This window comes from Ambystoma mexicanum, chromosome 10 (genome assembly GCF_040938575.1).
Source record: "Ambystoma mexicanum isolate Mex_15411 chromosome 10, UKY_AmexF1_1, whole genome shotgun sequence".
NCBI classification, from domain to species: domain Eukaryota; kingdom Metazoa; phylum Chordata; class Amphibia; order Caudata; family Ambystomatidae; genus Ambystoma; species Ambystoma mexicanum.
Window position 1 is genome coordinate 704,769,816 of NC_090932.1, and position 27,142 is coordinate 704,796,957.

Genomic DNA, 27,142 nt, shown 5'->3' on the forward strand with positions numbered 1-27,142 from the left:
CCTAGGAGTTCGACAGTCCGGCTTCAGACCACAGCATGATACCGAGACTGCACTCCTAGACCTTAAGGCACAAATAGACACACTAAGAGATAAAGGTACAACTTCACTCCTACTACTCCTTGACCTCTCGGCCTCATTCAATCTGGTAGACCATGCAATACTCTGCAAACACCTGGTCGCGGCAGCCTGCTTTTCCCATGAAGCAGTCACATGGATCCAGTCCTTCCTAAATAACAGGACAATGTGAGTTTTCTCACCTCTAGCAGCTGCAGGCCCCGCTCCTATTTCATGCGGCGTACCCCAAGGTTCATGTGTATCTCCTACCCTCTACAACATTTTCACAAAGCCCCTTCTCGATGATCTAGACGGTCTAGGTATCACCTACACAAACTATGCAGATGATACACAGATCCTCATCCCGTTGACGGGAGATTATGGAAAGGATTTGGCATTTGTGAATAGAATCTATCTCATCATCCAGGCATGGATGGCCTCCCATGGACTATGCCTGAATGATGACAAAACTGAACTCCTCATTCTAGGCACCTCCTCTAACATCAAAAAACTAGGCCCCAACTATGACTCCTTCATAATTGACAACAATATCATTACTGTGGCGAAAGTAGTCAAAACACTCGGCTTCTACTCAGCCACCTCCTACACCTGCAAATTAATTAGAGCAGCCAAACCTTTCCTTTCACCTAATAACTGCGTCACCCTAGCAAGGGCACTAATCCTATCGAAGCTAGACTATTGCAACGCCCTCTACATAGGTAGTAACAAACACATCACTGCCAAAATACAGACACTTCAAAACAATGCCTTGAGAGCCGCTCTAAACTTCCCTAAAAACGCCCACATATCAGACCTTAGGAGATCTACAAACTGGCTCTCCACAAAAGACAAAATCCTCCTTAAAACGGCATCTCTTACACACAAATGTCTTAACCATGCAGCCCGCAATACCTCATAGACAGATTCTCCAGACAAACAGCCTCTCGCCCCCTAAAAAAAAGCTAACTCCAACCTCCTGTTAGTACCCAGATTCAAACTCACTAAATCTGGTGGGAGCAGCTTCGCTGTTAAAGCAGCACAATATTGGAACACTCTTCCCCCTGCTCTAAGGGAAGATCTCCCCTACCGGCAATTCAGATCTAATCTGATTCAGTGGCTAAAAGAACATGATACCTAACCTCATGGTCGATTAGAACTACCTCCCCCTACTGACACCTGGTATCTTATGTATACTTTGTATATCTGTCTTGCTTTATTTATATGCCACACATGCACACTTGTAAATTTACTGTATAAAAATATGCGATTCTCTGACTACATATGCATATAGCCTTGTAACCGTAGCTGTACCTCCATGTTTTAATATGTAACCTGTAACCTAAGCTGAACAACCCTCTTTTTGCCTTCGCGCCCGAATACCCTTGGGTCTGGTGCGCTATACAAATAAATAAACAAACAAACAAACTCGGCGTAATAACCCCAGACTCCTCCCAGAAATCGAGTGCTCAAGTTGTTTCATAGCTAGTCCAATTCCATCCAGCGTTTTTTGCTGTGTGCTGCGCGGAAATGTGGACTTTTTCTCTATGGGGAAATGAATGGAAGTAGCACAAAAACAGCGTTTTTTAACTTTATCACTTTTTCATTTTCTAACAAATATTTCCCAAAGTGTCCATCTGACAGTAGCGTGGGGGTTGGGGGGGTTGGGTTGGCCCGTGACAAACATTTTGTTTGCAAAATATCAGCCAAATCCTTCCTGCACATAGAAAGTTATAAGCAATTCAATTTTTGGGTTACCGATGGAACTTGATACCCAACTTAGCTTGCTGCACTACAATATATGTTATAGGGTGGCGATAGCCGGCCTATAGGAAAGGTGAGTCTGACTCCGATAGGAACCCCATAACATTCTATTGTTAATAACCTTTGATTCGAGTAACTGATTTGACCAAAATTTGGAAAATGATTAGGAACTTGCAGCCCCCCAGTCACTTCAAAGGATCGTAAAGATACGTTAAGAAATAAGAACGTTTTTAAGAAGAAAAAAATAAAATGTTTCCAAAGTTGAGCACTACTTCCTATTAATTTTTGCATAAACAAACAAGGTCAATTTGTGTTAAACTGCACAGCCCATACCGCTGGTCGGATGTGGACCAGGTCCAAAACATCTTGGGCACAAAGCGCTGACTCACGATCCAGGAGTGGTTGGGCTTATTCCGTGTAGTAGTTATTTAAATATTTGACAGAGCAGGGGGAGCCCCTTCTCAAAAATTGATAGTTATATCTCCCATGGTGCATTGCTGGATCATGGTTTTCAGAAATGAAAAGGCAGCCCTCTTGTTTTTGTCTCCATGTAAGACATATTTAAAGTTATAGCCAGGGATATGGGAACATTAAATGCAAGTAAAAAGCTATTTGCAGGTCAGAAACATGCAAATGCCATAAGCCTAGAGGTGGAGGAAATGACTAGAGGGCACCAAGTGAAATATGGGAGTTGGAGGGGGTCCAGGGACTGAGTTTGCAACACGGAGCTTTCTGTAGCCTCAGCTAAACTCGCAAATAGCCAACAGCTCAAAACTACATCACCGAAACAGTGTGTGTTATTGGGGGAACAGGAGAGGGCAGGGGAGGTTAAGAGGCCATCTGAGGAGTGGGAAGAGCTGTCACAGATGAGTGGTGCACTTGGTGAAGGACTGGGGGGGCAGGAAAGCATTTTATCCCTCAATTTTTCCAATATTTGTGGCTATATTCGAGGCTGCAAAGGTCTACAGATAGCCATGCATAAGAGTAGTTCCGTGCCCACAGCTATATATTTTGGGGTGTCTGTGTTTTGTTTCTTTTTAAGAGATATTTTTATAGGTATAGTGACATCAGGGTGAAAAATCATTGGCTATGGTCAGTGACACAGTAGCTATTTAGGAGTCTTATCTATTTTGGCCGTGTGTTTTCAGACTTTTTTACATGTGAGACAGTGGAGAAAAAAAGAACATTGTTAAAAAAAACAATTCAAAGAGGAGTCACCCTACTCTAGCTTTAGATGCCCCATCCACTGTATTTTAGCCTGTGCATTCTCACCCATGCTATTATATTGTGTGCAATTGTACCCATTAAATGTATCCCCACCTAGCTTACTGTCATGTATACTCTATATGACTTATATTGTATTACTAATGTTTCTTTTGTCATTCGTAATCCATAGTCAGACCTTTCTTTATAAAATAAAATATATATATTATAGCCGCAGCTATACCCAAAGGTGAGCGATTGGTGTATTGAGGATTGCGCCTAGCAACAGCAATCACTGGGGTGTTTACTGGCAGCTATCCCAAACCCACCCTACACCATGTGTTGTTACCCGTCGGTATAGTGTGCAGCCGTGGCTAGGAAGCAGCCAACAGTGTGTCATGCATTGTGTAGCCGTGGCATTAAAAAAGTATTAAAAAAAATATAAATGCGTTTGGGTAGTCATTTTGGAAGGATTTTTTATGATGTGTTGAATGTAGTATCATAACATTTGTAATACTTTTTATTCATTATTAATACATATAACTGTACACACTTTAAAAAGGTAAATAAATATGCAAACAAGGTTTTTAAAAAAAGAACTATTTGGGGGGGAAGTGTGGTTGTGGGTGTTCTTTTTCTTTTAGTTTGAACACATGATACATCTTCTTCTTTAGCCCAATTATCTGGATTCTAATGGTCCATGATTTGTCTTACATTTTGAATGTCCTGTTTTATTGATTGTACTTATTTTTTAACAATCATTAATCGTTGTTCTAGTTCTGTTCATTAATCCATGATTAGTTGTGTGGGTAGTTCTTGTGGTGAATTATTCATGATATTTGAATGACTTCTTCATCTGTTTGAATATATTTGAAATATTTGTAAACAATTGAAGATATAATACACTTAAAAATATTTGTGTTGGTTGCATAGATATTTAAAAGTAGTTACATTACCTATATCTGTTTGGTGACTGACATTTGTTCAATGACATATTATTGGTACTCTAATTTGAAAGAATGGACTTACAAAATCCTGAATGTGATGTATATTCTTCTGGTTCCCTTTGTTGAGCATCTTCTTTCTTAATTTCTATTTCTGTAGGATCATTCTCCTCCAGCCATTCCATGTAGGTTTCCATTGTATTGTGATAGAACAAAATACTGCTTGTCCCCTCAGATATTAGAATTAGAAATGTAGGATGATTACATGAGGAGAAAAAGTGTAATTTCTTGTATTTACTTTCTGATTGGTTGTTTATTGTTTGTGTGGTGGGTAGCTGCCAATAGGATCTCGAGTACCCCAGCTGCTGTTCAATTGTTGAACCTATCAGAGAATGTACTTTTTTTGAGTGATGTTTATTTGTGCCCATAAAACTGTAGATTGTGTCAGAGGGCTTATAGCCATGGGTACCACTAAGCAAATTGGACGTCAAGCACTTTGGCAGGCTGATGTAACTGAAGGTATGAGCCCATCTACCCTACCCGCGGTTATTTTGGTGCAGTGATCATATTATTTGATGGATGTCTTACCACAGAATTGTACAAGTCTTTCTGTTTGGATGTTCGCACCGCAATTTCAACATTTAAATTGATTTAAAGTTTGATTTAAATCTGAAACCTTTGAAATATGTGTTTTTCAATGTATTGAAAAATGTACGTGTAACCGCAGCTATTGGAGTGTCCTCTCAGTGTAACCGGGGTTATAGCCGCGGCCATGTAATTTGTCTAAGAACAAAAATTAAAATAGGTCTCATTTAATTGTGCTAAATTTTCTACAAAGTAGTCTTTAGAAGGATTGCTTTGGGGCTTATTGACTGTTACAGGTTGTTATAGGAGATTTGAGGGTCATTCAAGCTTGAGAATTTAATTGCGTTTCTTAAAGTGTTTGTGTTCTCTAACTAATTATCTTTTCTTTATTTACAGATAGAAAGATATTATTTTATGTTCCCTTTTCTATATGTAGTGAATCTATTTGCATCTTATGTACCTTAGAGATTAAACTCCCATATCTTTATTCTAATTGACTTAACACATGTATGTAGTTTTATTTTTTAAACATAGATCCATAACCGTGACTACCATATTGTCCGACCTGAAGCCGGAATTTGGAGGCGCAGGTAATTCCAGCAACTACTGGAGGTCGTTGCCAGGGGCTCAATGGACCTTACCCACGGCTATTAGGGCCCAATATGCTGAACAAGTACTCTTTGTACCAGAAAGATGCCTTTTTAAGAACTATTACACAAATATGTATGTATGTATGTATAAAACCCTAGGTGAGCCCCCCTTAACTAAGAATGCGTAACCGCGGCTATGAAAAAAGTCAATGAACCCATGCCGCGGTTTTACTAAAAACATTTTTTGGGCTATTATTTTATAATATGTGTGCATTTATATGTGATAAGTAGTCCTTAAAAGGACTGTTTTGGGATAGACTGAGTGTAGTATTTTAGCACATTCGGAGTACTGTTTTGATGTTATGAAGGAACACCGCATTTCATTCATCGGTTACGTGTACTCCATCATGTCTATAGAAAGTTGCCATGTAGTATACTGTATGTTGTTGTTTGAAATCCATAATTGGTTGTGAATGCTGAAACTACTTTATTGACATTTCTCTGTGATTTTTCAATGTTACTATTAAATCTGGTTGTCCATCTCCATTTTTGCCTCCGAGTCAGATTGGAAAAGATAAACTAAAACTCTGTTTCCAAGCTTTGAAAAGGAACATTTGAAGGTCCACATCTTAGTGTCTTTTTGCACAAGGTGCATAGGATTTTCTTCATTATTTTTTTAAAACAGTGTTGTTTTATCTTGAAATATTTCGAACTATCAGGAGTGGTTGGTTGTTTTTTGTGGGGTGAAAAAATGATATTACTAGTGTTTCTACCTATGTGATTGTTTTCTATCACGTGTCTCCAAGTGTACTTATCCCACACTATTCTCTCTTCTTCTCCAAATTTACTTAACCTTCCCCATCATTTGTCCTGCATCCACCTAGTATAATGTCCTTTTGTTTATTCTGACCCAGTTTATATATCCCTGTTTGTTTATTGTAGTGGTCGTTTTTATATTTTTTTATATTATTGTATGGCTTTTTAATCCAAGTAGGATTTTTTTCCCCAATGATTAGTATGTGCAAAGAGAACAAAAGTGTTGTACGCAAAAATGTTGTATTTTATATAGTGCATGTGAAGCACTGCATACAAAATATGAGTGTCATAAAACGTGTGTATTAAATTGTGTTTCTTAACGTGTTTGTGGTCTTTAACTAATTATGTTTTCTTTTGTTACAGCAGAAGGATATTACATTTTTTGTAAACATCGATGAATAACCACAGCTACGGTATAGCCCCTTGGGGTGTTGAATTTCGGTGCACGGTTAATCCCAGAAATGACTGGGGAGAGTAGTAGCCGTGGGCTGTTGGACCATACTCATGGCTATAGGCCTCAATGTGCAAACAAGTGTGCAGTTCTACCCGAAAGAGTCCTTTCTTAGAATTATCTATTTTGTACATATGTATAAAAAATCTATGTGACTTACCCCCAAGTTTTATATTGTAACCGCGGCTAGAAAAACTAAATGAACTCTAGTCGCATTATGATTGATGAGTTATTTTGGAAAATGTTTTAGGATGTTATTTCATTGCATGTGTGGTGGGCAGCTGTCAATAGGATATCAAGTACCTCAGATGCTGTTTAACTATTCAACTTATAAGATAATATACTTTTTTTGATAGATATTTATGTGGCCATAAAAATTTAGATTATATTGTATCATTATATTAAGAGTTTTTATATATAGTACATTTGTATTGCTTGAGAGTGAGGTGTAGTGCTAGGAGATTGTGCTATCTTTGGGGTATGTTTGTGGTTTCTTTGGATATTTGAAACATGGAGCCCATTTCAGAAGGATAGGAATTTCACTGTTGAGAAGTCTGTGGCTAATTTAAAATTTTGAGAATGGGGATCATAGCGATGTTGAGGACATAGGTGATGTGTTGTCAAACGATTGGCTTACGTTTTTTTGGTTCTATAATAATATTTTAGACAGAGTGTTCGAAAAGAAAGGTTTATGCTGCAATTGTGAAGAAATATTTTTGAAAGGAAGCACATGTTTTTTCCTCTTTGGGAAAAGAAAATGAATTAATCATATAAAGAAAGAGCACAGAGAAATGTTCCAAGATTTTTTGAATTGTAGTAGAGTTGAAGAGTGTTTCTCTGATTGAAAATATATTTTTGGGTTATATATTGGTAAAAGAACCCAACAGCTCTTTTAAGAGCCACCCAGAGAACTTTTCAAGTATATTGGAAAAGGAAACTACCTTTGATGACTTTATTTTAAATAGCCGTGGCTAGGACAGCAGCCAATGAAATATTGTGCCATGTCAGTGGGGTTATAGCCGTGTGTACCACTCAGCCAATGGGATATCTATATTTGGGGAGTTGCAGCCGCGACTATAACTATTGTCTTAGCCGCGGGTACAGTGATACCAATTCTTGTGCATTGATCGTGACATTTCATGGATTTTACAGTACACAATTTTACATGTATTTTTGATTCTATGCCCTCATGTGTACCTTTGTGTTGTTTGAATGTTCACACCTTGTTAATATGTCTTTTTGACTCTTGAAAAATGTTACAGGTAGCCGTGGCTACTGGTGGTTGATAAGACCCGTGACTATCTATGCTCCATTTGAACATCGTACTTTGTGGCAGGCTTTGGTAGCTGCGAGTATGAACCCGCTGATCGTACCCACGGTTATAGCTGTTTGCATTTTGGTGCAGTGATCATATTATTTAATGGATGTTTTAGCACAGATTTTTATATGTCTTTCTGTTTGGATGTTCTCACAGCAAGGCATGTGTGATTTAAAGTTGAAACCTTTGCAATATGTCTTTTTCATTGCATTTGAAAAATGTATGTGTACCAGTGGCTATAGGAGGGTTCTCTCAGTGTAACTGCTGTTATAGCCACGGTATGTAATTTGTCAAATAAAACAAAATGGTTTTATTTGTGTTTCTCCATGTTCTACAAAGTAATCATTTGAAGTATGGTTTGGGGGTTAATTGACTGTTATAGGTTCTAATAGAAATGCGTTGGGCATTTTACTTGTTTGCTTTGTACAGTCCAATTTTTGTACTATTGATTTCTGAAAACTATGCAAGTGACCTTTTGCGAACTTTTGACATTCTGATTCCAGAACCAGAGTGTGCAGATGTACTGTGTTTGTCTGTTGTAAAGATCTATTAATTCTTTGCAGCAGCTGAAAGTCAGTGATTGTGTGCTTTTATATATTTCATGTATAATAGGAATTGTCGTTTGTATAAGATAGATTAAGTATGTTTAGGTTTCTGAATTTAGTAAACTTTATGCATATTATTTGGAAAGCAGGGTTTTACATATTGTACTTCAGTGTTTTTAGGAGAGTGATCAAGCACTAGCACATGTTATGCTATGGTTATGTGTGAGACAAATATGTTTCCAATTAAAGGTTGTTTCCCTTTGTTTTGTTTTGTAGTATGTATTTGATAATTTGCTAAAAATGTGGCTTTGGGATATTTTCTTTTTAATCTTTATGTATTTGTTAAAAATAATGTGGTGCTGATCTGTATCTAAGAAATATATGTTCACAACTCTTCCATGTTATTTATTAGGGAAGAACCTGGATTTTACTTTGAAGAAATAGGGTGTGTTTCTAAGTTTTGCTGCATTGTGTACCTTAGGTTTCCAGATTGTCCTCATTAAGAATATATGTCAATTTGAGTTTGGCATTTCTGTCACAGATTTGAAAGTAAATTACATGACTGCATTGCGTCCAGAATACTCTAGGTACCATCATTTACAGCACCATTGCATGCAGATGAGCTCAATGTGTGTACTAGTCTGAATACAATGTTGGTAGTACTTCATAAACAATAAACAGCAACCATATTTCATATTCACACAATCTGCATGTAAATGGTTTACTTTGGGAGGGCAGGGACCCACATGGGTAATACACTATGTGATGAGATATACTGTTACATATTGCACTAACTTTGGAAGATGTGAAACAAACGGGGGTGCATAAGGAACCCTAGCATCAACCAAGCAGCATAACTCTACCCTTGACAAATATTTCAGCTGTGTATGTACTTTATAGTTGGATATCAAGCTGTTTCATGTGACCATATATTAGTGACTTTCTACTGTGTTAGAGATGTGGAAGTGTTGGAATGTGGCATAAATTTGAGAAGTCGTATGAGGCAGTGCACCGGATGAATGGTAACTTGGTTATGATATTTGCCAGTGTTCTTTTTTGCTTATTTGTGGAGATTTTTGGATTATGCAAGCTTACTGGGAAAGTTAATTTCAACTGGTTGAAGTGAACATTTCTTCGCTTGAGAAGTGGTTTGGGAGTTGTATTCTGAAGTTATGGCTACAGTATGCCAGGTATTACTGAAGTCGTTTGGCGTTTCAGGCAAAATATAAATGGTTTCTGAGAAATTATGAAGCAAAGCGAAGAAGGTCAATTCATAGTGGCTAAGGCCTCTGTCAAGCCCTGGGCATCACTCCTGTGCTTCCTCCTCACCTATGTCTTCCACTGAGCTGTCCTGGGCTTCAGATTCTTTCTTTCGATGTGGTTTCCGACGTTCCTTAACCTTCTTCTCCTTCTTCTGATGAAGGTAGAGGCAAGCTCCCTCAGAGACCACCTTGGCCTGAAGACACACCGAAGTCTAGGGGAACTCTGAGAAGCAAGCCCCCAAAAGGCAGGGAATAAGCCTCTGTGGCATAAAAAAAAACCTGGATAACAAGCAGTTGAGAGACCTTCTTAGTAAGACTTTGCCTGGAGAGGATAGTTCCGCTGTGGCAGTCGGTCTGCAAGTGTACAACAAAGTCAAAGTGGAGCGGAGGCTCCTTTCTTGCAAAAGTGGTAGGAGTACCCTACTGAAGCTAAGTATGCAGCTTCTCCCCAAGTCGGGTTCAAACCTCCTGGCCTGAGCTCCCTGGATATCAATGCAGGGTGCAGATAACGTGCTCTTCAATTTGAGGTAAAGAGAACGCTCCCAAGAATGGTAGAACCACAATTCTGTAAGAGGAACAGTACAAGTACAAGGTGGGTGTAGAAGGAAGGCTCCTAAAGGTAAACACCCTACGTAGCAAGCAATGTAGACAGGAACGTAGCTTAGAGACTGAAGAATGGAGAGAGCGCCGTAAGCTAAAAAGAGTGAATACCGAACAGAAAGCAGTGAAACGTAAGAAGGATAGGTTCCCTTAAGAGGGATAAAGATAAGACCTCAGGATTGTCAGAAACCGCATCAAAGGGGATGAGGACGAAAGAGCAGGAAAAGAGAGAAAGTCAATCGAACGAGTGAAAGAAGAAATGGAAAGCCACAATGGTGCAGGTAGGCGAACAGGGAACCATGAGGTGCGGACACAAAGGAGTCAGACTTGAATGGAATGAAGAAAGAAGACAAAGAAAGGTCGCGGATGGACTCTGGCAGAGAACCGGAGCTGGGAGGGCAGGAAACTGAAGGCAAAAAGAACACTGGAACTCTATGCAACAGAGATCCTGTAAGCGAATTCCCCCAAAAGACGGATACAGCGCAGGGATCCTAGGTCCCCACCCACCAATATAGAGGTGTCAGCCATGTTGGTAGGAGACTAGACCGTTGAGTTAGATGGAACTGAAGCACCACACTACAGGTACTTCCACTGCTGCCAACACTTCCACGGGTGGCACATGACAGCTTTTCTGCAGTATTCCATCAAATGTGCTTGCCTCTTTTTATATAGGTATGACCTTGCCAATAACATGGTTTATGCATATCTTTGCCTTAATATGTGCATGCTTCATCATGAATTGTTAGGTTATGGAAGAAATGGATACTGTGGCGTATAATAATAACTCACTTTTCATTCAGGCTTGTCATCCAAAAAACGTACTGTGTCAACCACACATATATCACAACCTGCTAAACTCAATGTCCACCGAGTGAACCTCTACTTTGTTCATCTTGTTTATGTTATATGAGCTGCTCAATATAATCCCATATTACTCAATCACTAATAACAAAGCTCTCCATGTGGCATTGCTTTATACTGCAGCACTTCCACTCTAATCTAATGTTGCATTATGTAGCTCAGCTATGTACAGTTTCCTCACCAACAATATATTTGAAATTGAGTCTAATATTTCGGTCACAGATTTGAAAGTAGATTCCATCACTACATTGCATGTAGAACTATAAGGGTATTATGATGTTCAGCACAAGTGCATGCACATGAGTCTAACCTGTGTGGTAGACACACAACATGTTGGTAGTAATTTATAAATAATGAGCAGCAACCACATCTGGCAGTTTCAGAATCTTCTTGAAAATGGTGTGTTTTGGAAGGGCAGGAGCCTACTTGGGTTCCATGCTACGTAGTCCTAATGTTGTTACACAATGCACAGCCATAGGAAAATGTAAAATGAATGGGGGTGCATAGTAATGTTTATCATCAAACAAGCAGCATACCTCTACCCTTAAATAATATTGCAGCAGTGTTCGTGCTTTGAAGTTGGATATCAAGCTCTTCCCTATGACCCCATATTAGTGTCTCCCTTTGTGTCAGATTTGTGGAAGTGTTTGAATGTGGCCTTAAATATGGCAAGTCTTATGATGAAGTGCAGCTGTTCAGTGCTAACTTGGTTATGAAGTTAGCAGATGTTGTTTTCCTTATTTGTGGTAATTCATGGATTTTGCCATTTTACAAGGAAAGTTAATTTCAACTGGTAAGCTTCCATTGAACATTTCCTCTCTTTAGAGGTGGTTTGGGAATTGCAATCTGAATTTATGGCTACAGTATGCCAGGTATGACTAAGCAAATGTTCACTGGGTTGGGGGCAAGGGCAATATTGATGAGGTTTGCTAGGGTAGCTTTCTGGGGCTGCCCAGGGTACTTGGCCATTCAAACCCTTGTGAGAGTGGGGATGGGCAGTGGGGGAGGACACACATGGTGATCTGTTTTGTTAGGTAGCAGTAGTAGCGATTAGTTTGTAGGTGAAATGCAGGAGAGTGGATCGGCCATTGGCCCTATCAGGCCTGAACAGGTACAAACAAGTGAGGTCCTTATCTTTGCACGTCCTTTGATGAGGAGGCATAAGGAGGACTGATTAAAAGCATGGTGGGAGGAGCAAGTGAGTGGCAGGGTATGGTCATGTGGCCAGCAGCCTACTCAATGCTATCTGGCTGGAGCTGGCCTACAATCTTAAGTAGTGGCTTGAAAGGCATAAAAACTGGAGCTGGGCTGAGCTACTGAGTGTCAGTGCATTACCTTGCAGCTCTCCTCTCTCATCACCTACCTCAAGAATTGAGGACACACCAGAGATTCATGAATGGCAAGTTGCTACACAAACCAAAGATATCTAACAGAGTATTGTGCAACACCTTTGTGAATGTGAATTAACAGGTTATGCTAATGTATGCCATGTTTACTGTGCTCAGGACTATGATGCCCACTTTGCACTTTCAGTTTATAGTGATAAATCAATGTAGAGGGAGAAGACTGTGCCCTTCCTTCAAATTTCTGTTGAAGGGAAGCCGTTTGTCTAATAGGCTTACATACCTCTTGTAGATTAGTCATATGACTGGAGAAAGTGTGAAGGATTGCATCTAGCGTAAATAAAATGAGCAATGTAGAGTTTTAATGGGTTTCAACTGCGTTTCTTAGTTTGTGATGCATTTGTGGTTGGCACAGTACATTTTCAAAATGCTAAGCCTGTATGAAACCTGAGCTAATTGTAAAGATCATAGTGACCATTTGTGTCACAGCCTAAGAATTAATGATAAGGGATTCACATATGAAGTGAAAGATATGCACCAACTATGGGATTTGCCAGGTCATACCTATAGAAAATGAAGCAAGGACATTTGATATGGGAAATATATTTTTCTCACACATTACCATAGCATAAAATGTACTACTGCTTAAACACTCTTCAGAAAACACTGAAAGGAATTATGGAAAACCCGACTTTCGAAGTAATACCTATAAACTGTACTAAATTACAAACCTAAATATACTGAATACATGTTATATAAACAATTCATATTATATATTGAAAATATACAAAAACGCAATCGTTGACTTTCACCATCCCACATTTTATTGTTTACAGCTTTTTTCTAAGATGCCATCAAGCAAGCAACAACAATGTGCCTGATGGAAGAATGGTATGAGGGAAGTAAACATTTACAATATAATATTTTTTAAAGTAGTGTTCTCAAATCTGAACTTAAAAATTCTGTAGATAATACAATACCCGATATTGATAATACTTATGAAAATCTGCAATTTCAAATAGATGTGCCAACTGAACAAATTAATGGAACCCAGATTGTTTTCAGTGAAATTAATAAAAGATAAATTGTATCAAATATGTTAGTAGTAATTCAAAAAACAAAGATTTATAGAAGAAAAGATAGCAAATCTGCTATCAATTTGAAAAAGAGGAATAAAGATATATATAGGAACATTTACCACTCTCGGGTTTTTGCAAATCTTTGGAGAAGTGTGAAACCAAAATCTAGATATGTTGTAAAGAATTTTTTGCAAAAGAAAAAAGTAGAAATAATAATTGAAAAAGCTTTTCATGTGAAAAGAAAATTGTTCCTTTTTGAATTGAATAAACTTAAGAAATTACTTAAGGTGACTACACCATTCCATCAAAATATAAAAAAACAGTTCAAGTCTTTACACGTGACAACTCTTCTGATGTGTTTGGTGGAGAGTGGAAACACACTTCTCATAGATAAAGATATTTTAATGAGGAGACTTACATTAAAGGAAATAATATGCCTCTCGCTATTGTTGAGAGTGGGTGGAACTACGAAGTCCAAAATGGTGTTGTTTCTAAATAAAGAAGGAATGCTAAGGTCTGATAATACAGCAATTTAAAGTTTAGGTCAGTCTGGTATAAAATCTAAAAAGCAAAGTGAGGTATGGACGTGTGATTTATTTTTGCAATATTGATACGTTTTCTTCAAAAGGCTTAAATAGATTTTTGCAAGTTTTGCACAAAAATAATAATGTTCAAAGACAGATGAAGATGCTACAAATAATAGATGACTGACTCTTTAGCTTGTCTTGATAAAACTAGATGCAAGAGTCAGTTTCATCATATACGGATGTTGGCTGCACATCATAGTAAAATGAGATGCCTTCTAGATAAACTACAGGAATCTAAAACGCCAAGTATGTCTGTTACACTTTTTAATCAAACACATTTTACTGGAACTATAGAAAGTTTAGTTTCTACAATTCAAATGATAAATATAACGCATTTAAAAGGGGGTCATTACGAGGTAGGTGGTAAGGGATTACCGGCACCGGTAAGGACACCGGTGCTGGTAATCCCTTACCACCTTATTACGAGGTCCCTTAGCGGGTCCCTTCCATAACGCCTGGTTTTACCAGGCGTTATGGAAGGGACCCGTTAAGGGACTTCAGAGCTAATAATGGTACCGCAAATTGCGGTACTGTTATTAGCTCCATCCCCATTCCCATTGAGCCCTATGGGGGCTCGAATGGGAATGAGGAATGGTTCCCGGAATGGGGACTTACCTGGTCCTCCAAGGTTAGAATGACCCGATAAATCCCTATTTCAGGAACCCGGACCCGCAATGCGGTAAGGGGGTAGCCATGGTGCTAATAGCACCATGGCTACCCCCAACCTCGTAAAGACCCCCTATGTGTACGTAGATTAAACACTTACAGGAAGTGGAAATGATGATCCTATGCTTTCAAAGGATCTGACTTTTCAACAGTATAAAAAAGTATTGCTATGTTTGAGTTGTCTTCTAGCGAAACACATGACATTGTTTGCGGATATTGTCGATGCACTTTTTATACGTCTCAAGTGCAACTAGTGTACATTGAGGAGAAAATTAAACAGTGTACAAGATGTTAAGAAATAACTTGATCTGTATTTTTTTGTTGAAGAATGGTTTGACACAAGTGAGGCACTTTATGTTTGTAGTCACTTTGTTGGGTTTTACAATCAAACAAGTATTCCTGCAAGACGTGTCTTGAGCGACATGGTAGTGCCTGATATTCCTGTTGTGCTTCAAACATTTAACATGTTTGAAATGATTGCATTCCAAACAGTTCATCCTTTTCAAGTTATTGTTAGATTGCAAACAAAGATGTCAAACTTGTCTAAAAAATCAATAGTGCAAGGTGTGAGAGGTAAAGTTGGGTATTTACCTATAAATTTGAAAGAAAATGTCAACACTCTTAGAGGTAAGCGTGACATCGCAGATTCTTTGTTTGTTTTAGTAAATGGTGTTGCCACCAATGATAAGTACATTTGCCAACAGCTTTTAGATTTTGGAAAGGTGAAAAACGCATTTGCGTTTCTATTGGAGCACAATGATTTATACAAAGGCAGTGTGACTGTACCAGACTTGTCTATGATTGATGTTGAGTCAACAAACAAAAGCAGTGAAGGTGAGTTCCAACATCTATCTGTTGAAGAAGGGAATAGTTTGTATGAAGATTACACTATTCATCCTCTACACTCACGTGAAGTCATGGACGACAGTTTAGAATTGTATCCAAAGAAAGAAACAAAAGGTGCACAAATCAGTGTCTGGTAAGAGAGGTTGAATGGTTATTTTTTTCCAACTGGTATAGGAGGCAGATTGGATGATCGGAAGGATCCATTTTCTGAAAATTCCTGATTCCGCACCAATGTTGAATATATTTTTCACTTATTGTATGAAAGTACATTTTTAACATTGTGTTATGCTGTTGCTCGTACAAGACCGGAACTAGATTTCAAAAGCTTTCTGCAAGTGAGATGCTGCAACAGGTGAAGAGAAAAATGAAGCTTTAGAGGGTAAACTTAACAATATTATTGCTACAAAGAGAGGAACGAAGAAATATTGGTATAGGAGACACTCTGAGGTTAGATGCATGAGCAGAACCTTGGGCTCTCCAACTTGGCTTGTGACTTTAAGCTTAACTGAGTATGGTTGGGATGATCTTGCAGAGTGAATTTGTCAAACTAATCCACAGAAAGAAGACATAGAACACATGACACCAGGAGAATTGTGTTCCATTGACCCTGTAAGTGTATTGCAGTTCTTTCATCACAGTTTTTTAGCCATATTACATTTTATATGTAATAAAGAAAATTGTCCACTAGACACTTTGGAACTTTTCTTTTGGAGGAAAGAGTATCAGGCACATGGGTCTCCACATATACATATGTTGCTGTGGATTAAAGATGCTCGTCAGTTTGGGAAAGAAAGTGATGCCTGTGTGATGGAGTTCATAGAAAAATATGTTACTTGTTCCATTCCTGCTCAGCATGTGAATGCTGAACTATGGAATAAGGTGGAAAGATGTCAAAGGCATTCATGTGGTAAGTCATGTCAGAGAAAATACAAAAGTAAAGACAAATACTACACTCTGCAAATTCATTATTGATTACAAACCTGTCATTTCTCAGCTTTAGAATGCAAATACTGATGTATTGATATTGATATTCTATTTGTATCAAGCTCGTACACAAGTATTTCAGAGCGTGACAAAGCAAGGGAGAGGAATAAAGAAGAACAAAACAACAATCTTACTTGGCCCAGTCACATTGAGAATGTGCAATTGCATGGGAGACGGAAACGGGGAACATGAATGGGAGGGGGAGAAGTGTAAAGTGCTGAGCAAAGGAATAAAAATAAATAATAAACACATTTTAAAAAATCAACAAACAGCAGTAGTGCAGCCAACAAGTGGCAAGTGCTAGGTTTAAGGCAACAGAGAGGGTGTGTATGATAAGTGCAGAAAAAAGGGGTGGGAGGACTGTAGGGTTACAGATACAGACCCAAGTGCAAGGGATTGCCAGGAGGCAGTGCGGGTGGGTAGCAGGGTGAGCAGGTACCTGGGACCAAATGTCAGAGGGTAACCAGCTGCACAATGCTGAGAGAGAACAGATCAACAGGGGAGAGGAGGAGCGAAGGCAAAAGCAAAGAGGACGGTCTTAAGGTGCTTCCGGAACCGGAGATGGTTCTCCTCAAGTTTCAGAGTGGCAGGGAGGCTGTTCCAGAGGGAGGCCCCAGCCGAAGACAGAGATATACCACCAGCTTGTTTCTTTGAATGACTGACCCTGAGGTAGTTAGAGGTGGAGGAGGGAAGAGCTCGGGAGGGAAGGTATTTATGAAGGGACTGCTGAAGGTATTTTAGACCCAAGCCCCAGAAAGCCTTGTGGACAATGCAAAGGGTCTTGAATTTAATCCTTGCAGCCACTGGGAGCCAGTGGAGAGATTTCAGGATGGGAGAGATACAATCCCAGGGCTTCAGGCCCTGGACAAGTCTTGTAGTCCTGTTCTGGACAAGTGGCAAAAGGCAGAGAGGAGAGTCAGGTAGATTTAGAAAGAGGTTGTTGCAATAGTCCAATCTATAGAGAACCATGATATTGCTGATGATACAACAGCTATTGCTCGTTATTTTACAGCATACATGACAAAAGCTGAAAAGAGCAATGCAGCTGAGGCATTGGCAGACTTATCAGCAGAAAAAAAGTCTTAGAAACTTCTAATCTTTGGTTTGAAGATGCTCTCACCAAAGAGAGTGTGGTAGCTATAAAGCTACAGATCGGCTATTTAGTTTGCCTCTGTATGGACGTAGCAATAATGTACTTTGATTAAGTCTTGGCCTAGCTAGTACTAGAAATTGGATACAGAAGCCTTCAAGTGAAAATCAGCAGTTATCTGAAACAGTACCTGCCAGTAAATAGTTTCTGAAAGCCAACTTGATTGATACATATTGTCCAAATCAATCTGTAGAGTTGGAGGATCTGTGTTTATATGAAGTAGCAGAATGATGCTCATATCAAAATATTGAAGCAAACAGTGACAGAGGACAGTTTAAAGTACATGGTTGTACTGGTTGTGTAGTGAGACAGAGAAGGCAAGACTCATTAACCACATGAAACTGTCTTGCTAAACTTCAGAGAAAAATATAAAATTTTTGAATTTTGTAGTTGTTCTTCCCATGGCGTGCAGAGAGTGATTTGCTTGGAAGTTTTGAAACTTTTGAAGAATAATTTTTTGCAATAAAAAAAGCTTAATTACATATCTAACATGTGAGCAGTACTTGGAGTTACTTGAGAAAGAACTACGTGAAGAAGAATTTTTGGCAGCTGAATTGGCAAAAGAGACTCCTGAAGTAAGTCAAGATTCTGCAGCAGGAAGTCAAAATGTGCTTGGTGAGCCAAATATTCAAACTGATGTTGAGCTTGCCATGGAAGAAGTAGACATTTCAATGCAACAAACTAAAGTTGCAGATGTAAATTATGATAAAATAGTTAGTAAACTTAATATAGAGGGAGGATTCTAAAATGAGGGCAGAGCTCCCGCCCAGTGACACAAAACAAACAAAGGAGATTAATCTAAGCAGCCCCCTCAGGTGGTGAAAGTACAGGAGGAACATTGGGCAGCAGGATTGGTACCCATATAGCAACGGGAACCTCACTAGATTGGGCCCCGGAGTACTGATTCAGCAGAATGGGACTCTGCCAATCTACCGAGATCGAGTGTCTGAGTGCCATCAACAGAGTACCTGACTGGAACAGGAAGGGCAGTGATCTTGCCTGACCCACCTGCCTCTGAGGGAGGGGGAGTATTACACTGGCACTGGACCGCAGCTCTCAAATTGAGAATTCTGCATCCCAACTGTTGCAGGGCTTGGTAAGGGACATCTTGTCACCTTGCAGCAGAGACGCAATATACTGGGACATTGTGGGCCCTTGCATTGGAGAAGCAACGGACTGGGGGTGGTGTGGAATATAGATGAGTTGGAGTCGGGAGAGGCTTGGCTGGGTACCGCTCACATCACCAATAAGCGGAAGCACTGCCATGACCCCAGAGGCAGGTACATGGGGCGGAAGAGCACCCCATAGGTCAGTAGCACTAACACCAGACACCTTGAAAATGGGGATGAGCGGAGAAGATAACAGGAGAGACTAACTGGCGGTTTATTCCCCCTCACCCCAACATTCAGCGGAGTTACTGCCAGGAACCACCCACGGAACAGAGAGTGAGTAGACTATTACTGGCCACCTTAGGCATAAGGCCAGACGAAAGAGGAGCAAGTAGGTAGCGTGGTGCCCATTGTTACCACCTAAAGCAGAAACAGTATGAGGATCTCAGCAGTGGAGTCATTGGTGGGCCTTGACTGTGAGAAGGGGTGACGGCCCACGATTTAAGGCTGACTATAACCTTTATACGGTGTTAGGCAGTGGAACTGGGTTTACCTCTGAAGATCATTGCCTAGGAGGGAAGGATTAAGCTCCCCCTAGCTACTGTACACACATGTCAAGAAATAAATCGAGAGAACCCAAAGAAGGAGTCCCAACTCCCAAATTGGTGAAGAAGCAGCAAGAAGGAGTGCTGCAGAAGCTGTGACTTAAGGAAGGGGAGACAGAGACTGAGGAAGAGCAGACCCTCCCCAGGTATATGACCAGGATGGGCCCTTGCCTCTCCTGATTGAGGGCCAGGCAGTAACCAAAGAATTGTTCCTACAATGCTTCAAGGGCTTTGCCAATAGGCTCATTGAGAGTCTGCAGACACAACTGAGTCTAATCAGAATGGAGCGGGCCCATTCTTTGCAAGAAGTTAGGGGGAACATTATGGAATTAGGGGAACAAACTGATGTGACTGAAAATGCTATCCAGGAGCTGGTGGAAGGTACACGCGAGATAAACATCCTGGTGAAACAGCTCACTAGGGTTACACAGAACCTGGAGATTCAAAAGGAAGATCTTGAAAATCGCTCAAGGCAAGTAAACATTAGGGCAAAGGGGCTACTGGAAGCAGTGGAGCACAGAGAACTGCCTGACACGATGCAACCAATCTTCGCTGATTTTCTGGTATTGGAACCAGGTGGGGAAGTTTTCTCCAGCTAGGATTCACTGTGTGGGTCTTAAAATGGGGGAGCCGAGCGCCAGGCCAAGAGATTTGGTGGTGGCATTTCAACAATACGGACAGAAAGAGAACATTCTGTTTGCACTCAGAAAGGCAAATCTCATCAAGGTCAACGGCACAGAAATACAGCTCTACCAAGAGCTGGTGCATTACACCCTTATGAAGATGAGACAGATGGGCCCAGTTGTTAAAGCACTTATCTGGGCACGAGTAAGATATAGATGGATGTTTCTGTTTTGACTACTGTTCTCCTGGGAAGGCTGTAACTACATGTATCACTACATGTGAGGCGGGACATCGGATCATGAAGTAAGAGGACGACAGGGCTGCGCATCAAGAACTAAGAAAACAATGAGAGACAGTCAAAAGGAAGAACTGGGAATAGAGGAAAGTTCCAGAGTCATTGCATGTGAAAAGGGCCCAAGTGGACCAGACAAAACTGATTTGGGGACTCCCACCAGTGGGGATGTGTAGGCTGGCTGGATCTGGTGCACACCTCACACATACGGAGAAATTGAGGAATGTACGATCCCAACAAAGTGGAACTCGCCACCATAGGGAGTGGGACAGGGGGGTCGGACACAGGGGAAGGTGGGGGGATACGCTGGTTGGTCCTTGGAATTAGGGGAGGGTATAGGTCCTAGTAGACCCGCACTGTCTATCTCCAGGTGGCAAATGAGACTCAACTCCCATGGCTGGTCGCATGGGTAGAGGAGAGAGGGCTGAGTCTGACCGGAGAGTTTGGGGGAGGGTCAAGGGGGGTGTTGGAGGGAGTTAGGGGGGTAGGCATTGGATACGGGAAGGGGAGGGACAGCAGCAATCATGGGAAATGATATGCCAAAGTGGTTATGGGGGTAAACACGGGTTCCAACTGCTGACACTAAATATTAGGCGGTCTGAATTCCCTGGTTAAAAGACGCAAGGTGGATGATGTTTTGGGAAGGGGAAAACCGGATATAGTGACCTTTTAAGAGACCCATTTACAAAAGGCAGATAGATACAAATTAGGAATTAGGGGGTATCCCCATATTTTACAAGCCAATACCCATGGAAAGACGGGAGTGGTCTTTATAGCCCTGAGGGAATTAGTAGGATTACAACTGGGTACGACAGTGGCTGATGGAGAAGGCAGATATATTTTTGCCCATAATCAGTGGGGGAGAGTGCGCTATACGATAGCTACACTGTAGGTGCCTAACACAGGACGGATTCCTATGGGCGGCTCTGGCAAGGTTAGAAAATTTTTGGTGGGCCCAATAATATTAACAGGGTATTTTAACATCACTTGGGACCCGCAAACAGATAGAAGCACTAAAATAGATTATATGCAGAGTGGCCCAACCCTACAACTGAAAGCGTGCATGTCCAGATTAGCCTTGGTGGATTCCTGGAGGGAGACTCAAAAAGAGTCCAGGGGTTTATGTTTTATTCACGAGTCCATAGATCCTTCTCCAGGATTTACTATATTTGGGTGTCCAATACAATGTTGGTGCAAGTACAGGGAATGGAGTTGGGGCCTATAAATATCTCAGATCATTTTTCTTTAACGATATATATACAAAATGAGAAAAGCAGAGCTGGGCTATGGCATTGGAAATTCTCAGCTCAACTACTCAAAGATCCGGTAACAGGAGACAAAACACAGGATAAACTTAAGGAGTTCTTTGATATAAATAAAACCCCGGGAATGCAGGAAAGGATGGTATGGGATGCCTTTAAGGGGACTTTGAGAGGGGAGTGTATAGCAAAGAAAGCTCAGGGAGTCATGAAACTACTATCATTCCAAGGCGAGTTAGAAACACAATTGAGGGGGGTGATTACTCGAATGGAGACTAATAGAGGGGCAGCTATCAGAAGGGAAAATAGACATATTAAGGGACAATTAGATCTGTTACAGACTAAACAGGCTGAAAAATTGCTATTATATATGAGGCAGCGGTACTGTATAAAGACAAATAAAGCGGACCCCATGCTAGCGCAAGGGACAGTGGGTGTAATCCTCCAGATACAAACAGAATCGGATACAGTTAGCTCGTCCTTAGAGGATATTGTGCAGCGTTTGCAGAGTTTTATTCCTCACTATACTATACGGATTCCCCCAGCGAGGAATCCCAGGAGGCTTATCTTCTCATAACAACATTTTATTGGGTTTTACACATAGGCATTACAATGAGCATAGCAGCAACAACAAATCAGCAATTGATAGGCATATAAATATGATGATGTCTCTCAGTGGGATCGGCAGGGAGGGGATCGAGTTAGTGGTCTGGACACTATAGTTCATGGAACGTTCTGTCCGCAATGGCCAGGTGGGAATCAGTGTATTGGAATCCTATGACGGGGGGTTGTAGTTCAATAAAGCGGGCTGCTTTGGAGCCATCTTGTTAGTGGAGGCCTTCTGGTGAGGGCCGGGAACTTGGCGGCATAGTCCAAGAATGGGTCCCACATGTTTAGGGCTCTGTTCAGGAAGCCTGCTCGGATCGCGGTAATCTTTTCAGCGACCGCTATGTCCCAACATTTAGCCCACCAAAGTGCCACTGAGGGTCCGTCTTTGTCTTTCCACACCCGGGCCATTGCAATTTTCGCTGCTAGGAGTAGGTGTGTGCATAGCCGGGGGATATAGCCTGAGAGTGGGAACGCGCCATCACCTGTGTCGCCCAGCAGGATGATTCCGGCATCCCAGGGGATAGAGAGGCCAGAGATTTCCTTGATGTGTTTCATTACCTCTCTCCAGTATATTTCTGCTTTCGGGCATGGCCATACCATGTGGAATAGTGAGCCGGTTGTCGGGCACCCGCGCCAGCAGGTTCAGGGAATATTCGGATTGGCCTTGTTGATTTGAGCCAGAGTTACGTAGTAACTATAGCAGAGTTTAGCCCCCTTCCCTGTTTGTGATGCATTGTGAACTTTTGTGCAACCTGGCCCAGATTTTCCCCCAGACCTCGATTTCCATTTCTTTACCCAGGTCCTTTTCCCATTCTAACATGTATCTTTCTTTTTTAGATGGGTCTGCCCTATCTAGGAGTCTGTAGAGGGCCGAGTTTCTGCCTTTGCTGGTAGGGGTCATCAGCGATAGTTCCACCGCTGTTAATTCTCTGGAACATTTCTCCCTGGTACCCCTGTGGGAGATCCAATGTCGGATTTGGGCATAATGGAATCATTCTTGTTCATCCACCCCAAATGTTTCTTTGCACCTCTCGAATGAGATCGGAGCCCCTGCTTCTAGGAAGTCTCTGGTATTTTGTAAACCCCCCACTATCCATGGTTGGAAGCTGTGCGGGGACTGCCTGGAGTGAATTCAGGGTTGTTCCAGATGGGAGTTAGGGGGCCCAGAGGTCCACGGATGCCCCATTTCCGTGCTGCTGCCTTCCAGCAGCAGACTGTGGTCATCGTTGCCAGTAGCGGCCCGCTGTTTGCACGTGGTTTTAAGGTTGGTAGGTGCGGGAGTGCTGAGGGCTCAACCGGGCACCAAGCTTCTTCGAGATGCAACCATTTTGGTGTGTCTGATTCTTGGACCCATGCGAATGCATGAGACAATTGTGCTGTTAGGGTGTATCTGGCCAGATCAGGGACTCCCAACCCTCCCTGTGCTATCCCCCTCATCATTATGCGTTTGGCAATGCAAGGTTTTTTCCCACCCCCATACGAATTCTTGAATTTTCTTTTGCAGGGCTGTCAGGGCCGGACCAGGGATGTGAATTGGTAATGCTGTGCAATGATACAGTCATCTGTGGATTAGATTCATCTTAATGGCGGAAATCCGACCTAACCAGGAAATTTCGTGGGGCTTCCATCTTTTCAGATCATTTGTGAAGGTCTCTAAACAATTGCGGGAAGTTACTTGAGGACAATCGTAGGGGGTTGTTTGGTATATGTTCTCCCAGGTAGTCAATTGCACCTGTCGCCCACGGAATTGGCATTAGGGATTGAGGGAGTCTTTTTCTTGTTTGGAGAGATTAACTGCTAAGGCAGCGGATTTGGATAGATTTTCCTTGAACCCAGACAGAGCTCTGAATTCTGCTTTCTCCTCCCACAGGGTGCCCAAGGGCATTGCCAGGTTTGATGCTGTAATTAGTACATCATCCGCATATAGTGCTATTTTATATTCAAGGTCTCCCACAGATTACCCGCTTATTCTAATGTTTTGCCTGATTTTCTCTGCGAAAGGTTCCATAGATAGGGCAAAGATTAAGGGTGAGAGTGGGCATCCCTGTCTCATGCCCCTGGATATGTGGATTGACCCAGATCTGGTGCCATTGACCTGAAGCTGTGTGGTAGGAGATTGATAGTTGGCCATTTCCCATGTGATGAAATTTGGGCCGAAGCGGAAATGCTCGAGAACTTCCCGGATGTACCCCCAGTCCACCAGGTCAAAGGCTTTATGTGCGTCTAGAGATAGAACAGCCATTCCAACTTTCAGTTTGTGAGCGCTTTCGATAATGTTTATAGTCCTCCTAATATTGTCGTGGGTCCCTCTCCCAGGAATAAATCCTGTCTGATCTTGGTCAATCAGGGATGGCAGAATCTGACCAAGCCTTCTGGCCAATACTTTAGCAAAGATCTTACCGTCATGGTTCAGAAGTGAGATTGGGCGGTAGGAGGCCACTAGCTCGGGGTCCCTCCCGGGCTTGTGCAGCAGCACTGTAAGCGATTCTGACATTGATCCGGTGACTGACTTCGAAGATAGGAAGGAGTTAAATAGTGCTGCCATCTGGGGCGCTAGGATTCTGGCATATTTTTTGTAAAAGTTTGCAGATAGACCATCAGGGCCCAGGGCAGCAGGTTTTAGAGACTTTATAGCTACCGTGATCTCCTCGACAGTGATAGGGGATTCTAGGTCTTCCAGCTGGGAGGAACCCCTGGGAGGTATGGTGCGTAGATAGTTTGGCAGGTTGTCCAATGTGGTGGGCTTTCTGGACATTATTGATTTGTGATGTTTCTTCAGTTCCTTGATTTTCTCTGCCTCAGAGTAGAGTGTCTTTCCGTTTTCCCCCCTTAGTTTGGGAATGTTGTTTCGGCTGCAGATCTTTTTCAGTTTTTGCACCAGCACCTTGTTTGCCTTGTTCCCTTTGATGTAATAGAACTATCTTGTGAACGCTAAGGATTTGGCCGTACGGTCGGCGCAGTGCATTTCGAGTGCTGTTTTTGCTTTCCTCAGGGCTCTTCCCGTTTTTCTGGAAGTTTGCCGTTTCAGTTTGTCCCCCAGTTGTTTCACCTTTTCCCCCAACTTAGCTGACATGATGTTTGAGACTCTCCTCTGTTCCGCTCCGGCACTAATTAGTGTGCCTCTGAGAAGCGTTTTCCTAGCGTACCAGATGATGTTAGTGGGAGAGTTCTCCGTCGTGTTCTCTTTGAAATAGTTGGAGATTGTTTCTTCAGTTTCCAATCTGATGCATTTATCTAATAGCAGTGAGTCATTGAGTTTCCAGTATCTTTGGGCCAGCTGCTTTTGGCCTGAGATGGCTAGGTTAACAGATACTGGGGTGTGATCCGATATCATGCAGGTGTGGATTTCTGTATTATTAAGACAGGGGAACAAAACTCCAGGTATTAGTATGAGGTCGATTCTTGAAAATCCTTTATGCACACATGAGTAATGAGTGTAGTCTCTCGCAGTGCCATTGAATAGCCTCCATGCGTCGACTGATTTGGTTTCTCTGAGCAATTTGGCTATTGATAGTGCTTGTGCGAAGTCTGTGTTTGTGGGGGGTAAGGTTTTGTCCAGTTGTGGATTTGGCATGCAATTGAAGTCCCCGCACATGAACAGGTGGCCTTCGCGGAAAGCTAGTATGGTTGGTATTAGGTTTGAGATGAAGTTGGCTTGAGATGTGTTGGGGCCATACACTGAAATGATAGTGATTGGGAGTTCTTCGAAAAAGCCCTTTAGAAGGAGGAAGCGTCCTTCCGGGTCTCTCCTTATGGTGATCTTTGTCAGTGGGACTCTGTTGCTTAGTAAAATTGCCATTCCTCTCTTCTTCTTGCCGGAGGAGGCGACGTATGCTCTTTTGTACCTGCTGAATCTCACCCGGTGTTCATCTTCCTGTAGCAGGTGAGTTTCTTGAAGAAGGATGATGTCTTCCGATAATTGCCCCAGTCTGTGTTCCACTGATTTACGTTTTCATGGCAAATTCAGGCCTTGGACATTCCATGTGAGGATCCTTATCTCACTAGAAGTTGACATTGACTGTTTCTTTTGCATTAGGTGAGGATTGATCCGTGTCCCCCCGCCGGGACTGAGAGTCTGCTAGGAAAGAGAGCTTGCTGACTTGGGCTCGTAAGAACAGAGTTGTAGTTGCGTCCTGCTGCAAAATTGACTTTGGGGCCGGGGCCTGGAGGGGCCGGGACACTCGACCGTGGGCTGGACCCGTTGTAACCCTTCTATCCCCCCTGCCCCCTCTTGAAATGGTAGGAGAACCGTCGTCCTACTGCCACTGGGGAACTGGTGGCACCATTGTCTAGATAGTGGCCAACTGGACCGATGAACTGAAACATACTGGAGCTCAAACGGTGCTCCCGCACTGTAGTAGCGATTTCAAGGGAGTCTCTTTGAGGGCTTCATCCGGGTGAAGACCCTGAACCTTTGTGATCTGAATGAAGTGTCTCACCTTCTAGATTATCGCCTGTGAAGCCTCTGTGAAGCATCTTCACTCTGGGTTTTAGAGCCAGAACCCACCTAAGTCATTGCTACTTGGTCATCCCAGATTGCTGGTATTCTTAGGAGGGCCCCATAGTTTGCGTCGCCCTTCGGCTTTTGAGCATTCACCTGTTGGAGGCTTGGCCCGGGAGGGGCGGTTCGGATCCTCTGACTCCGACTCACCCCCCTATCCTCCAAGACCTGTGAATTTTGCTGCCTCTTTTGGTAAGTTAATTTGTTTCTGCGCCCCTTCCCATTTGAATTTGACTGAGGCTGGGTATCCCCATTGGTATGGGATCGTTCTTTCTCGCAACCACTCCGTTAATGATCGCATAGTTTTCCATTTTTGAAGGGTGGAGGTGGCTAGTTCTTGATAGAGTGAGATTGTGGACCCCTGAAAGGGGATCTGGTGCATTTGCCTCGCCTCGCGCATGATCTCTTCTTTCTACTGGAAAAAGTGTATTCTGACCAGGGGGAAAGAGGACTCACGCCTTGGGGAGGTTCTGTGTACTCGGTCCAGCTCCAGGGGTG